The 11,679-nt window shown below is 40.5% G+C and overlaps 1 protein-coding gene across 1 annotated transcript in view; it reads right to left on the reverse strand.

Annotated features, from left to right (window-relative positions):
• TMEM131 (transmembrane protein 131) overlaps positions 1 to 11,679 on the reverse strand; it is a 334,956-nt gene that overhangs the window by 29,643 nt on the left and 293,634 nt on the right. The gene's annotated exons all lie outside the window — the stretch shown is intronic.

An 11,679-nucleotide genomic window follows, 5' to 3' on the forward strand; every position in this document is an offset into this window, starting at 1 on the left:
AAAAAAAAAAAAAAGTGAAGCCATGGATACACAAATAAAGGAGAAAAAGAAACTTAACCAGTATTTAAGATGCAAACTCAGGTAAAAAATGGTTCATTTCATGAAAGAGTAGTTTTTGTACTTTCTACCTCCAAGTCCTCATCTTGTATTTACTTCTCAATATGCAGCACTTGCACTTCTGTCCCCAGAATCTTAATGTTATTTTGCAAAGGTTATCAATAACCCCCTTCAGTATCAAGGCCAATGATCTCTTATCACTCATCAATGGAATGACCTGTCTGTTCTACTGGACACTGCAAGATGGCACTTCCCCACTTCTGGGCCCCATCATTCTCATTCTCTTTGGTTCTTCTATTGTTCAGACAACTGTTTTGCTCTTTGCTGGTATATACTTTAGGTCTACCCTAGGAAAATCTCTTTTCCCTTTATAGTTTTCCAGGGAGCACACTTTAATTAACTTAACACAAGCAATTTAAATAAAACTTTAAACATCCTAAGAATATCTATGGGAGCTCTGGTAGCGTAGTGCCTAAGGCACTTGACTGCTAACCAGAAGGCTAGTGGTTCAAACCCACCAGCCACTCCTCGGAAGGAAGGTTGGGCAATCTACTTCTGTAGTGATACTGCCTCGGAAACCCAAGAAGGGGTCGCTATGAGTCGGGTCCGACTCGACGGCACATAACAACAACAACAACAACATCATCTTTGGATTCTCATGGTCAATAATAACGGTTCTCAGCCTGCTACACTTTAGAATAACCCAGGTAAGCTTTCAAAACACACTGCTCTCTGGATCTCACCCTGAGAAATTCTGATGAAATAGCTCTGGGTGAGACCTGGTCCTGGGTACATTTTTAAAAGCTTCTTTAGAGATTCTAATGTTAACTAGGGCTGACAATCATTGCCCTATAGTATCAAGTCTATTTTCTCTCTCTTCAGATCGTACAATTTCTATTGCCTGTACTTAATTTAAGTTCACTGCTTTTTTTTTCCCCCCTGAACCCTCCACACTGCTGTTGAACCACTCAGTGAGCTTTTTATTTGTTATTATATTTCTCAAAAGCCCATTACCATCAAGTCAATTCTGACTCACACTGACTCCATACTTTTCATTTTGTTCTTGTTTATATCTTCTGTTTCATTGCTGTGACTTCCTTTTTTTTTTTTAAAAAAAAAAAAAGTTTCAAGCATACTTACAATTGCTCACTGAAACATTTTTAGTTTAATACCTATGTCAGGTAATTCCAACAACTCTTTCATTTCCATGTTGGTATCTACTGACTGTTGTTTTGTTTTATGTTTTCATTTAGTTTTGAGTTCTTCCTGATTCTTAGTATAAAGAGTGATTTTAGACACTTTCTGTATTAAGTTCTGAGATTTGATCTCACTTAAACCTTCTGCTGTAGCTAGCTTTCTCTGATACTGCCTAATTATTGCTATTAGAAGTTCTGGTTCTCCACTCATCTGCCATTGACACTCATGGGCAGGGAGGCTCCTCAATACTGCTGGATGGGTTTCTGCTCCCCACATGTCTCTACTGACACCAGTGGGCAATGATAAAAGTCTATACAGTCCACAAGGTCTCTTCTGACAGCACCCAATCTTCTCAACGTGCCAAAGACTGGATATCTCAATCTAGTATCTTGTCAGAAAAATGGAAGGTTTACAAATGTCTATACTTCCCAACTGACCATTGGTATACTCTATTTCACTCAGAAAACAGAAGAACAGTTTACGGAACTGGACAATGGTCTTCTGTCAAGTCCTTGTATCCCAAATATATACTCTAGGTTTAATTATTTTAAATGACATGCTACATGAGTTAACAGGCTGTAATTATATAATTGCGAGCTCTGGTAGCATAGTGCCTAAGGCACTTGACTGCTAACCAGAAGGCCAGCAGTTCAAACTCACCAGCCACTCCTTGGAAGGAAGATGGGGGCAATCTACTTCCGTAGTGATACTGCCTTGGAAACCCAAGGAGGGGTCGTGATGAGTCGGGTCCGACTCACTGGCACTTAACAACAACAACAACACAATTATATAATTAGGAGCCCTGGTTAACCACCTGGCTGCTAACTGAAAGGCTGGTGGTTCAAATGCACCAGTGGCTCCATGGAAGCAAAGACCTACAGATCTGCTCCCGTAAAGATTACAGCCCAGGAAACCTATGGGGCAGTTCTATTCTGTCATACAGGGTCACTGTAAGTCAGAATTGACTCAGTGGCACACAACAACAGCAACAAATTATATGATTAACCCCTTGTTCTTACGACATTTAAGGAGCTGTGGTGGCCCAGCAGGAGCTCTGGAGGTGCAGTGGTTAAAGTATTGGCTGCTAATGGAAAGGTCAGCAGTGCAAATCTACCAGCTGCTCCAAGGGAGAAAGATGAGGCAGTCATCTTCTGTAAAGATTTACAGCCCTAGAAACCCCATGGGGCAGTTCTACTCTGTCCTATAGCATTGCTAGGTGTCAGAATTGACACAGTGGCAGTGGGTTTGGTTTTGGTGGTACAGTGGTTAGAAGTCTTGGCTGCTAACTGAAAGGTCAGTGGTTCAAACTCACCATCCACTTCCTGGGAGAACTGTCTTTACCTAACTGAAGCTCTGATCCTCACCAGATAATTCAACTATGAACTGACTCTCTCTATATTTACCCATGGTCACCATAAATACTGTGTGAGTGTCTGAGGGTGAAAAGATATCTAATGGGCATGATACATATGCAAACATTTGATTTAATGTTATTCAATCAGGTTTCACAAAGGGCCACTATCAAGGATCTATGTGAAGAATATTCCCATATTCTTTCGACAGAGACAATGCTCATCATGTTATTCAATTTCTTAGATTTAAGCAGGAATCTAATGCCTAGAAAGGCTGTCTTTTCAGATGAACTCTCATACTCCCTTTCCCTGCATGATAACTATATAATAATGTCCTCCTTTGGCCTTAGTCACAAAATGTACAGAATTTAACACTTAATGGTAACAACTAACTTCATTATGGGTTCTTGTTGAGCTGGTGCCATAGTTAAAAAAACAGATAAAACATCAAAAAAATCCCTTTTTGTCTTTTATTGTTTCATATGTGCTTTTATAATAAATGCCACCTCTAATCTGTTTTAAAAGGAGCTCTGGTGGTATAGTGGTTAAGGTATACCAAAAGGTCAGTGGTTCGAACCCATCAGTCACTCCATGTAAGAAAGATGAAGCAGTCTGCTCCCATAAAGATGTACAGCTTTGGAAACTCAATGGGGGTTGCTATGAGTCAGAACTGACCCAATGGCAGTGAGTTTGGCTTTTTGGGTTTTAATCCATTTTAAAAGAAGGCAAGATATGGATTATTAAAAAAAAAAAAAAATCCTACTCATTTGCTTTTCCTTTGTCTTCACTAAGTAGTGCATAAATGAATTTTTAATTACTAGTCCGGACAAGTTGCTTTGGTTGTCTCTCTCGCACATTAAATAATTTAATTTCCACCCAAAAGAATTACATTAGGAAAGTTTCAATCATTAGTAAGACGGTTCATCTGAACATGGTAGCTAAGCACTGAAGTCAGGCCATGCAATGTCGATTACAACAATGGACAAGAACATCTCTTGAACAATCTTCAGAGGATCACCTACTTTGGCAGAAAAGTTGTTCTCCCTCCTCCTTTTTTGATTGTTCACAAGGTCTCAAATGAAGCCAATATTAACATATAATTTACTTGGATTAGTACAGGTCATGTAAATTTATTTTCTCTTACTTGTTCCAAAATGACACTTTTTAAATGAGTATGTTAAACTAAAATATACCAAAAATGCTTATGAAGAAAACTCTTCAGGAACTCTTTCAAGCTAAAGTAAATCCTATTTGCAAAATGTAACCATTATCATATATTTTTAATGAAGCCCTGTGCTTATATATCTAAAATACTTATTTAGCAGAGAAGTTAGAAAATGGAGCTCTGGTAGCATAATGCCTAAGGCATTTGCCCGCTAACCAAAAGGCTGGCAGTTCAGACCAACCAGCCACTCCTTGGAAGGAAAATTGGGCAATGTACTTTCGTAGTGATACCTCCTCGGAAACCCAAGGAGGGGTTGCTATGAGTCGGGTCCGACTCGATGGCACATAACAACAACAACATTAAGTGAAATATTTCACTCCTATCCACCCACCTATCCACTGCCACTGAGTCAATTTTAACTCACAGCGACCCTAGAGGACAGAGGAGAACTGTCCCATAGGGTTTTTAAGGCTGTAAATCTTTACAGAAGCAGACTGCCTCATCTTTCTCCCGTGGAGTGCTGGTAGGTTCAAACCACTGATCTGCAGGTTAGCGGCTGAATGCCTTAGCCACTGCACCTATCCAAGGAAGGGATTAATTCCAAGTTTGCAGGAATACTGTTTAGTTCTAGTTTTTCTTGTATCTTTAGAATGTTGTACAGATAGTTCTCAGCATGAAGCAGAACTGATCAGGTAGACAGGATTGGGGGAAAACGGCTGTATAACCAAAACTTTAAATCAGACAGAGCTCAGGAGTCTAGGATGGGGCCCAAGATTCTATATTTCTAACAAGCTGCCAGGTGGTGATACTGCTGCTCATACTACTACTGGTCCTTAGACCAGAACTTTGAGTAGCAAGGTCTGACTTCCTTACACTTTGTCTTTGCAGAGGACTCCTCTATATGGGTTAGCCCCTTACTTACACTGCCTGCTCCCAGATGGTAAGCTGACTGAGGAGGGCCTGCTTCCTTAAGGCCAACACTAGTCCTTTTTGCTCACTCTTGTCCAGCTTTCCCCCTGTGTTGGGCCAATCAGGTTAGCTTTACTCCAAGGACTAATCTTTGACTGTGGTGCTACATATTGCAGTGGTGGAGGGAGTAGAAAGCCCATCAACAAAGCCTCAGGCTTCACAAGTGCTTCCTATATGCTTTGCTTTTGGAGAAAGTGAATTTGGGATGGGTTTTGAACTTTTAGCTCTGAATCTTGTCTGTTTATTCCTGGTAGACAGATTTGGAAGGCAGGGTGGGGTGACCCAGTCAGATCTCTGTAGCTAGTATCCCCTACATTTTAGGACAACCACATCATACACTATATTCTTCTACACTCTACCTGGCCTCACCATTGCAGCCTGTATCTACCCGAAGGGACTGGAGTCAGACTCGTGGACTTCCTCTTACCCTCAAGTGCTCATCATCCAGACACTAAGCCTCATACAGGTCAACAATCTCTTATCAGTAAGTCCGAATTCTAAGAAAAAAAGCCAAAAAGCTACATGTCCTCTTCCCATGAAAGCCAAAATATGACCTTGATTATATCCCTCCTGAATTTAGACACTTTCTAAAGAACAGATTTGATGCACTGAACGCCAATGGCTGAAAACAATAAGAATCGGGGGATGACATCAAGAACATCATCCATGAAGAAAGCAAAAGGTCATTAAAAAGACAGGAGAGGAAGAAAAGACCAAAATGGATGTCAGAAGAGACTCTGAAACTTGTGCTTGAATGGAGAGCAGTTAAAGCAAATGGAAGAAATGACAAGATAAAAGAGCTGAATGGAAGATTTCAAAGAGCAGCTCCAGAAGACAAAGCCAATTATTATAATGAAATGTGCAAAGACCTGGAGTTAGAAAACCAAAAGGGAAGAACACGCTCAGCATTTTTCAAGCTGAAAGAACTGAGGGAAAATTTTAAGCTTCGAACTGCAATACTGAAAGATTTCATGGGCAATATGTTGAATGATGCAGGAAATATCAAAAGAAGATGGATGGAATACACAGAGTCACTACACCAAAAAGAAATGGTAGATGATCAACCATTTCAGGAGGTGGCATATGATCAAGAACCAGTGGTATTGAAAGAAGAAGTTGAAGCTGCACTGAAGGAATTGGCAAAAAACAAGACTCTAAGAATTGATGGAATACCTATTCAGATGCTTCAACAAATGGATGCTGTGCTGGAGGTACTCGCTCGGCTATCCCAAGAGATTTGGAAGTCAGCTACCTGGCCAACTGACTGGAAGAGATCCATACTTGTACACATTCTAAAGAAAGGTGATTCCACAGAACGTGGAAATTATTGAACAATATTCATTGATATCATATACAAGTAAAATCTTACTGAAGATAATTCAAAAATAGTTGCAGCAGTATATTGACAGGGAACTTCCAGAAATGCAAGCTGGATTCAGAAGGGGACGATGAGTGAGGGATATCATAGCTGATGTCAGATGGATCTTGGCTCAAAGCAAAGAATACCAGAAAGATGTTTACTTGTGTTTTATTGACCATGCAAGGGCATTTGATTGTGTGGATCATAACAAACTGTGGATAACATTGAGAAGAACGGGAATTCCAGAATACTTAATTGTACTCATGAGGAACCTGTATATAGACCAGAAGGCTGTTGTTGGAACAGAACACGGGGATACTGCGTGGTTTAAAATCAGGAAGGGAGTGTGTCAGGGATGCATCCTTTCACCATACTTGCTCAATCTATATACTGAGCAAATAATCTGAGAAGCTGGACTATATGAAGAAGAACGTGGCATCAAGACTGGAGGAAGGATCATTAACAACCTGTGATATGCTTTGCTTGCTGAAAGTGAGGATGACTTGAAGCACTTACTGATGAAGACCGAAGAATGCAGTATGGATTACACCTCAATAAAAAGAAAACAAAAATCATCACAACTGGACCTGTAAGCAGCATCATAAGTGGAGAAAAGACTGAAGTTGTCAAAGGCTTCACATTGCTTGGATCTACAATCAAAACCAATGGAAGCAGCAGTCAAGGCATCAGAAGACGTATTGCATTGGCTAAATCTGTTGCAAAAGACCTCTTTCAAGCGATGAAGAGCAAAGATAGCTCTTTGAAGACTAAGGTGTGCCTAAGCCAAGCCTTTCAATCACCTCATATGCATGTGAGAGCTAGACAATGAATAGGGAAGACTGAAGAAGAGTTGATGCTTTTGAGTTGTGGTGCTGGTGAAGAATGCTGAAAGTACTGTGAACTGCCCAAAGAACTAACAAAGAACTAAGAACTAAGAAGTGCAGCTGGAATGCTCCTTGGAAGTAAGAATGGCCAGACTTCGTCTCATCTACTTTGGTCATGTTATCAGAAAGGACCATTCTTTGGAAAGGGATGTCACAGTTGGTAAAATGGAGGGTTAACGAAAGAGGGAAAGCCCTCAACAAGATGGATTCACATGGTGGCTGTAGTGATGGGCTCAGGGATAGTAGGGATGGTGAGGCTGGCAAGGACTGGCAGTGTTTTGTTCTGTTATAGGTAAGGTTGCTATGAGTTGGAGACGACTTGACGGCACATAACAACAACGATAACAACCCCTCCCCCCAACTCATTTAAAACCTAATTTGGTGGCACAACCTAAGCTGAACCAAGGCTAGTTTTATAGTCTCAAGAGAGTCACACAGTATATGTACTATAAACCATTCAAAAATTCTGAATTTCCAAACACATGTGGCTTCAAGACTGTGGACCTCTAGCTCTGTGGCCTCTTCATCTCTAAATCCATTGTCATCAAGTTGATTCTGACTCATAGAGATCCTATAGGATAGCAGAACTGCCTCACAGAGTTTCCAAGGTGGAGGGAGCTCTGGTAGCATAGTGCCTAAGGCACTTGACTGCTAAACAGAAGGCTGGCGGTTCAAACCCACCAGCCACTCCTTGGAAGGAAGATGGGGCAATCTATTTCCGTAGTGATACTGTCTTGGAAACCCAAGGGGGGGTCACTATGAGTCGGGCCTGACTTGATGGCATGTAACAACAGCAACAATTTTTATGGAAGCAGACTGCCACATCTTTCTCCCACAGAGCAGCTGGTGGGTTTGCATTGCTGACCTTTTGGTTAGCAGCTGAACACTTTAACCGCTGTGACACCAAAGCTCCTTTCTCCATTGCCAATGACTCTTATTTCTATTTCAAGGAGCTCAGTCATCACTCTCCTAAAAACACCCTCTTGACGTTCTCACCTTTCTTCTTTTTTGCTGTCTCTGTCCAGCAGAACTCTAACAATGTCTTACTCTAACTACCCAAATCCACTCTTTATCCTTGGGTCACAGAGCATGGTAAAGAACAAAGACACAGGCGTAAGGCAGTGCCACAGGAACCCTCAGCTGGGTCCTCAGTGTTGTCTAAGAGACTGTTCTGCAAATCCAACTCACAGTTCTCATGGAATTTTAAGTTTTTTGGAATCGGACTATTCCAAACTTTCTCTAATTTCTATTTCTACCCTACCACTTGCCCCTTCAGTGTCAGCAGATGCCTGACTCTCATTTCAGCAAAGTAAAAACCCCCTTAACATCCCCTGTGTTGCCTTTTGAGCTCTACCAACTCACCTGTATCCACATTTCTGTGGAACAAGTGTCCTTCCTTTTATATAATCTACTAAACTGGATCTCATCCTACTCCACCTCCTTGGTACTGTTTCAACAATTATCTCTTCTTTGCTTCTCTTCTTCTTGGAGATGGGAGCACAGTAAGTTATAGGCTGAGGGGTTAGAATCAGACAGACCTGAGCTTGGCTCCATATAACTTTTCTTCTTTCCTCATTTGGAAAAATAGGATAACAATAATGCCAATCACCAGGGTACACGAGACATGCGCAGTCATGTCAGGAATGTGCTGACCAACACATTGCTCTCAGCTCAACTGGTCCTTTGTCCTTGGACCATAGATATTTTCAAGCATCATGTTCATTTGCTATTTTTTAAATTATAAATCTTTTTTTATTCTTGTAAAAAATTGAACATGGAAAATACAGGTTAAAGTGTTAATGCTCTTTCACTCATCCTCCACTCACCTCAATACACACACTAAATGACCACTGTCAACAGTGTGATGTGAGTTACTCTCTAAGCCATGGTAACCTGGCTTTAAGTCCCATCACTTCATAGAAACTTTTGTTTCACAGTCATAAATAATCTCCTAACAGCCAGACTCTGTGGAGCACTTCTGACTTCTTGTTGGTCTTGCCCTCAAGATTCTGTTTTCAGCCCTTAGCTTGTTTTATTTCTCACACTCACACCAAGGACCATGTATACACATTTCTGCTAGGATCTGCTACAGCCATAATTAGACTCAATAGGCTGAAGATAGTTATGTGCCATTTTTCTGCCACACCCTTAGCCTTATTCCTAATAATAATCACAGCAGTAGCTATAGCCTATGATGTAGGCTGTAGACAGATACCCTCTCATTTTAAAGATAAGCAAAAGGAGGCTGAGAGAGGCAGTTTTCTCCAAAGCGACACAGTTAGTAAGCAGTAAAGCCAGAATTTGATCTGGGCCTGCCTGACGGTAGAGCCTGGCTTCTTCACTCTACCCCACTGTGCCTCTCCCTACCAGAGATAAAGTGGCCCATCACACTGCCCAAGTCAGAAATGGAAATAGACATAGACACCACCTTTTCTTCAGTTAATGCAGATACTGAGAATTGACTGCACTAAGTCCACAGCTTTCTCAGGTTTCAACTCCCAACGTACCAATGCTTCTGCCCAATCCACAGAGTTTATATATATAGGTGGGAGAAACCACAGAAATTCAGAATCTAATGATTATCCAGGTATACAAGTCCCTGCTTAGGCCAACCATGAACCAAGGGAATTTCTGGGCACCATTTTTCATTAGGAATGTGACTAGAGAGATGACTAGAGAAGTGACTGGAGGATGGTCTGCAAGCTGTTCGATCCAGAGAAGGCAAGATTCAAGGAGAGTGCATTCATTTGAAGAGAGGTCATTCTGAATAGTTTCCAATAGCTAGGAGTTACATAAGCGGATAACAAAGGAAGAACTTTTTGTTTGAAGTATCGGGGGTGAAGGGGAGGGAAGAATGGGCTGTTTCTAAAATGAGAATGCTCATACTAAACAACAACACAATGACTATTTGCAGGGGTGCTGGGGTAAACTTTTGAAAGATTTTAAAGGTTCTGCCCAGGTGAAAATCTATGGTTTTATGAAATACTACTATTTTGTAACCCTGCGATTAATGTCCACCTTTTAATGTTCTATTAAAAGATTGGTTTTCTATACGGATGTTATAGTTCAATAAAGATACTTATTGAGGGGGAAAAAAAAAGCTTCTGCCTCCTTCCTTCTTTCTAAACAGCAGTGGTGGGAAGCAGAGTGGCCACTCATGTGAAGCTTGTAATCACTGTCTCCTCAAGAATAACTAATAAAGTGGTACTCACACTCCATCATTAAATATATTTTAGTAGGCTGACTCTAACACAACTGTGAAAATTAAAAAACATTTTTTTTAAATTTTAAAGTTTAAGTCCTAGATGAATGGCCCTAAGAACAAAAATAGACCTATCATATACACAGGAAATGAGGTATTTAACTATATGGCCAAATTCTTTCTTTGCGATAAGGACAATGTATATGTTTATTTTATTCATGCCCCCAACATGGCAAAAACACAAATCCAGCTTGATCTAATAAAAAGAGGAACTTTAAGCATTCCTTTTATATTACTATAAAAATTACCCCACAGTATGTAAGCTCTATTAAAAACAGGTTAGCCAAAAAAAGATTTCTGTAGAAATTAATAAATGATGTTCAAGAAATTTTACCACTTTACAAATCCAAATGCATGTAATTCCAACAAACGTCTACATAACTAGTTCTCATATCATTGGGGCTCTAAAAGAAAATTCTTAAACTCTGGGATGGCAGGTTTTTTTTCTGGCCAAATTCCCTATGTAAATGAAAGGCAAAAAGTCCTTGGTTGGTCAGTGAGGGAGTTATTTAAATAGATTTGGAATAATATGGATTAGCACGGTTGCCACAGGAGAGAAAAGTAGATACAAAAAAGCTCAGGCCGTAAAGAGATCAAACTGAAATACAGGCATACTTTGTTTTGTGTGCTTCCCTTTATTGTACTTTGCAGATATTGTGTTTTTTACAAATTGAAAGTTTGTGGCAACCTGAGTTGGCCAATTTTATTGGCATAATTTTTCCAAAAGCATATGCTTACACTTTGTGCCTGTGTCACATTTTGGTAATTTTCAAAATATTTCAAACTTTTTCGTAATGTTATTGCACTCAAGAGACTACAATATAGTGTAAATAAAACTCTTACATGCACTAGGAAACCAAAATATTCATGTTACTCATTTTATTGTGATATTGTGGTGGCCTGGGAGCAAACCTGCAGTATCTCTGAGGTATGCCTGTATAACTAGAGGCCATTTCCTGTTTTTTACACTTTGATTTTAGAAGTTGCAGAGTAGCCTACCCATGTGTGTGGCATACAGACTTCTGAGATGGCTCCCAATGATCCCCACCCTCCCAGTACTCATGCCCTTGTGGAGTTCTGACTGTGGGGTAAAACACATTTCTAATTAATAGAATGCTGCAAAAGGGAGAGGATATCACTTCTAAGATTAGGTTATGAAAGACTGTGACTCCTCTCCTGCCACCTCTGTCTCTCTCTTGTTTGTTCGTTCTGATGAAGCTGACTGCCATGTTGTCAGCTGCCATACAGGAGACAGGCAAGGAGCTGAGGCCCTCAGTCCAATATTAGCCTGTGAAGAACTGAATCCTGGCAGCCACCACTTGAGTGAGCTTGAAGGTGGATACACGTCTAATTGAATCTTAAAATGAATGACTTCTGCCCTGGCCAACACCCTGACTGCAGCCTTGTGAGAGACAGAGGACCCAGCTAAGCTG

The sequence above is a fragment of the Orycteropus afer genome, unplaced genomic scaffold, assembly GCF_000298275.1.
Source record: "Orycteropus afer afer isolate SDZICR_OR568_19922 unplaced genomic scaffold, OryAfe1.0 scaffold00017, whole genome shotgun sequence".
Taxonomy (NCBI): domain Eukaryota; kingdom Metazoa; phylum Chordata; class Mammalia; order Tubulidentata; family Orycteropodidae; genus Orycteropus; species Orycteropus afer.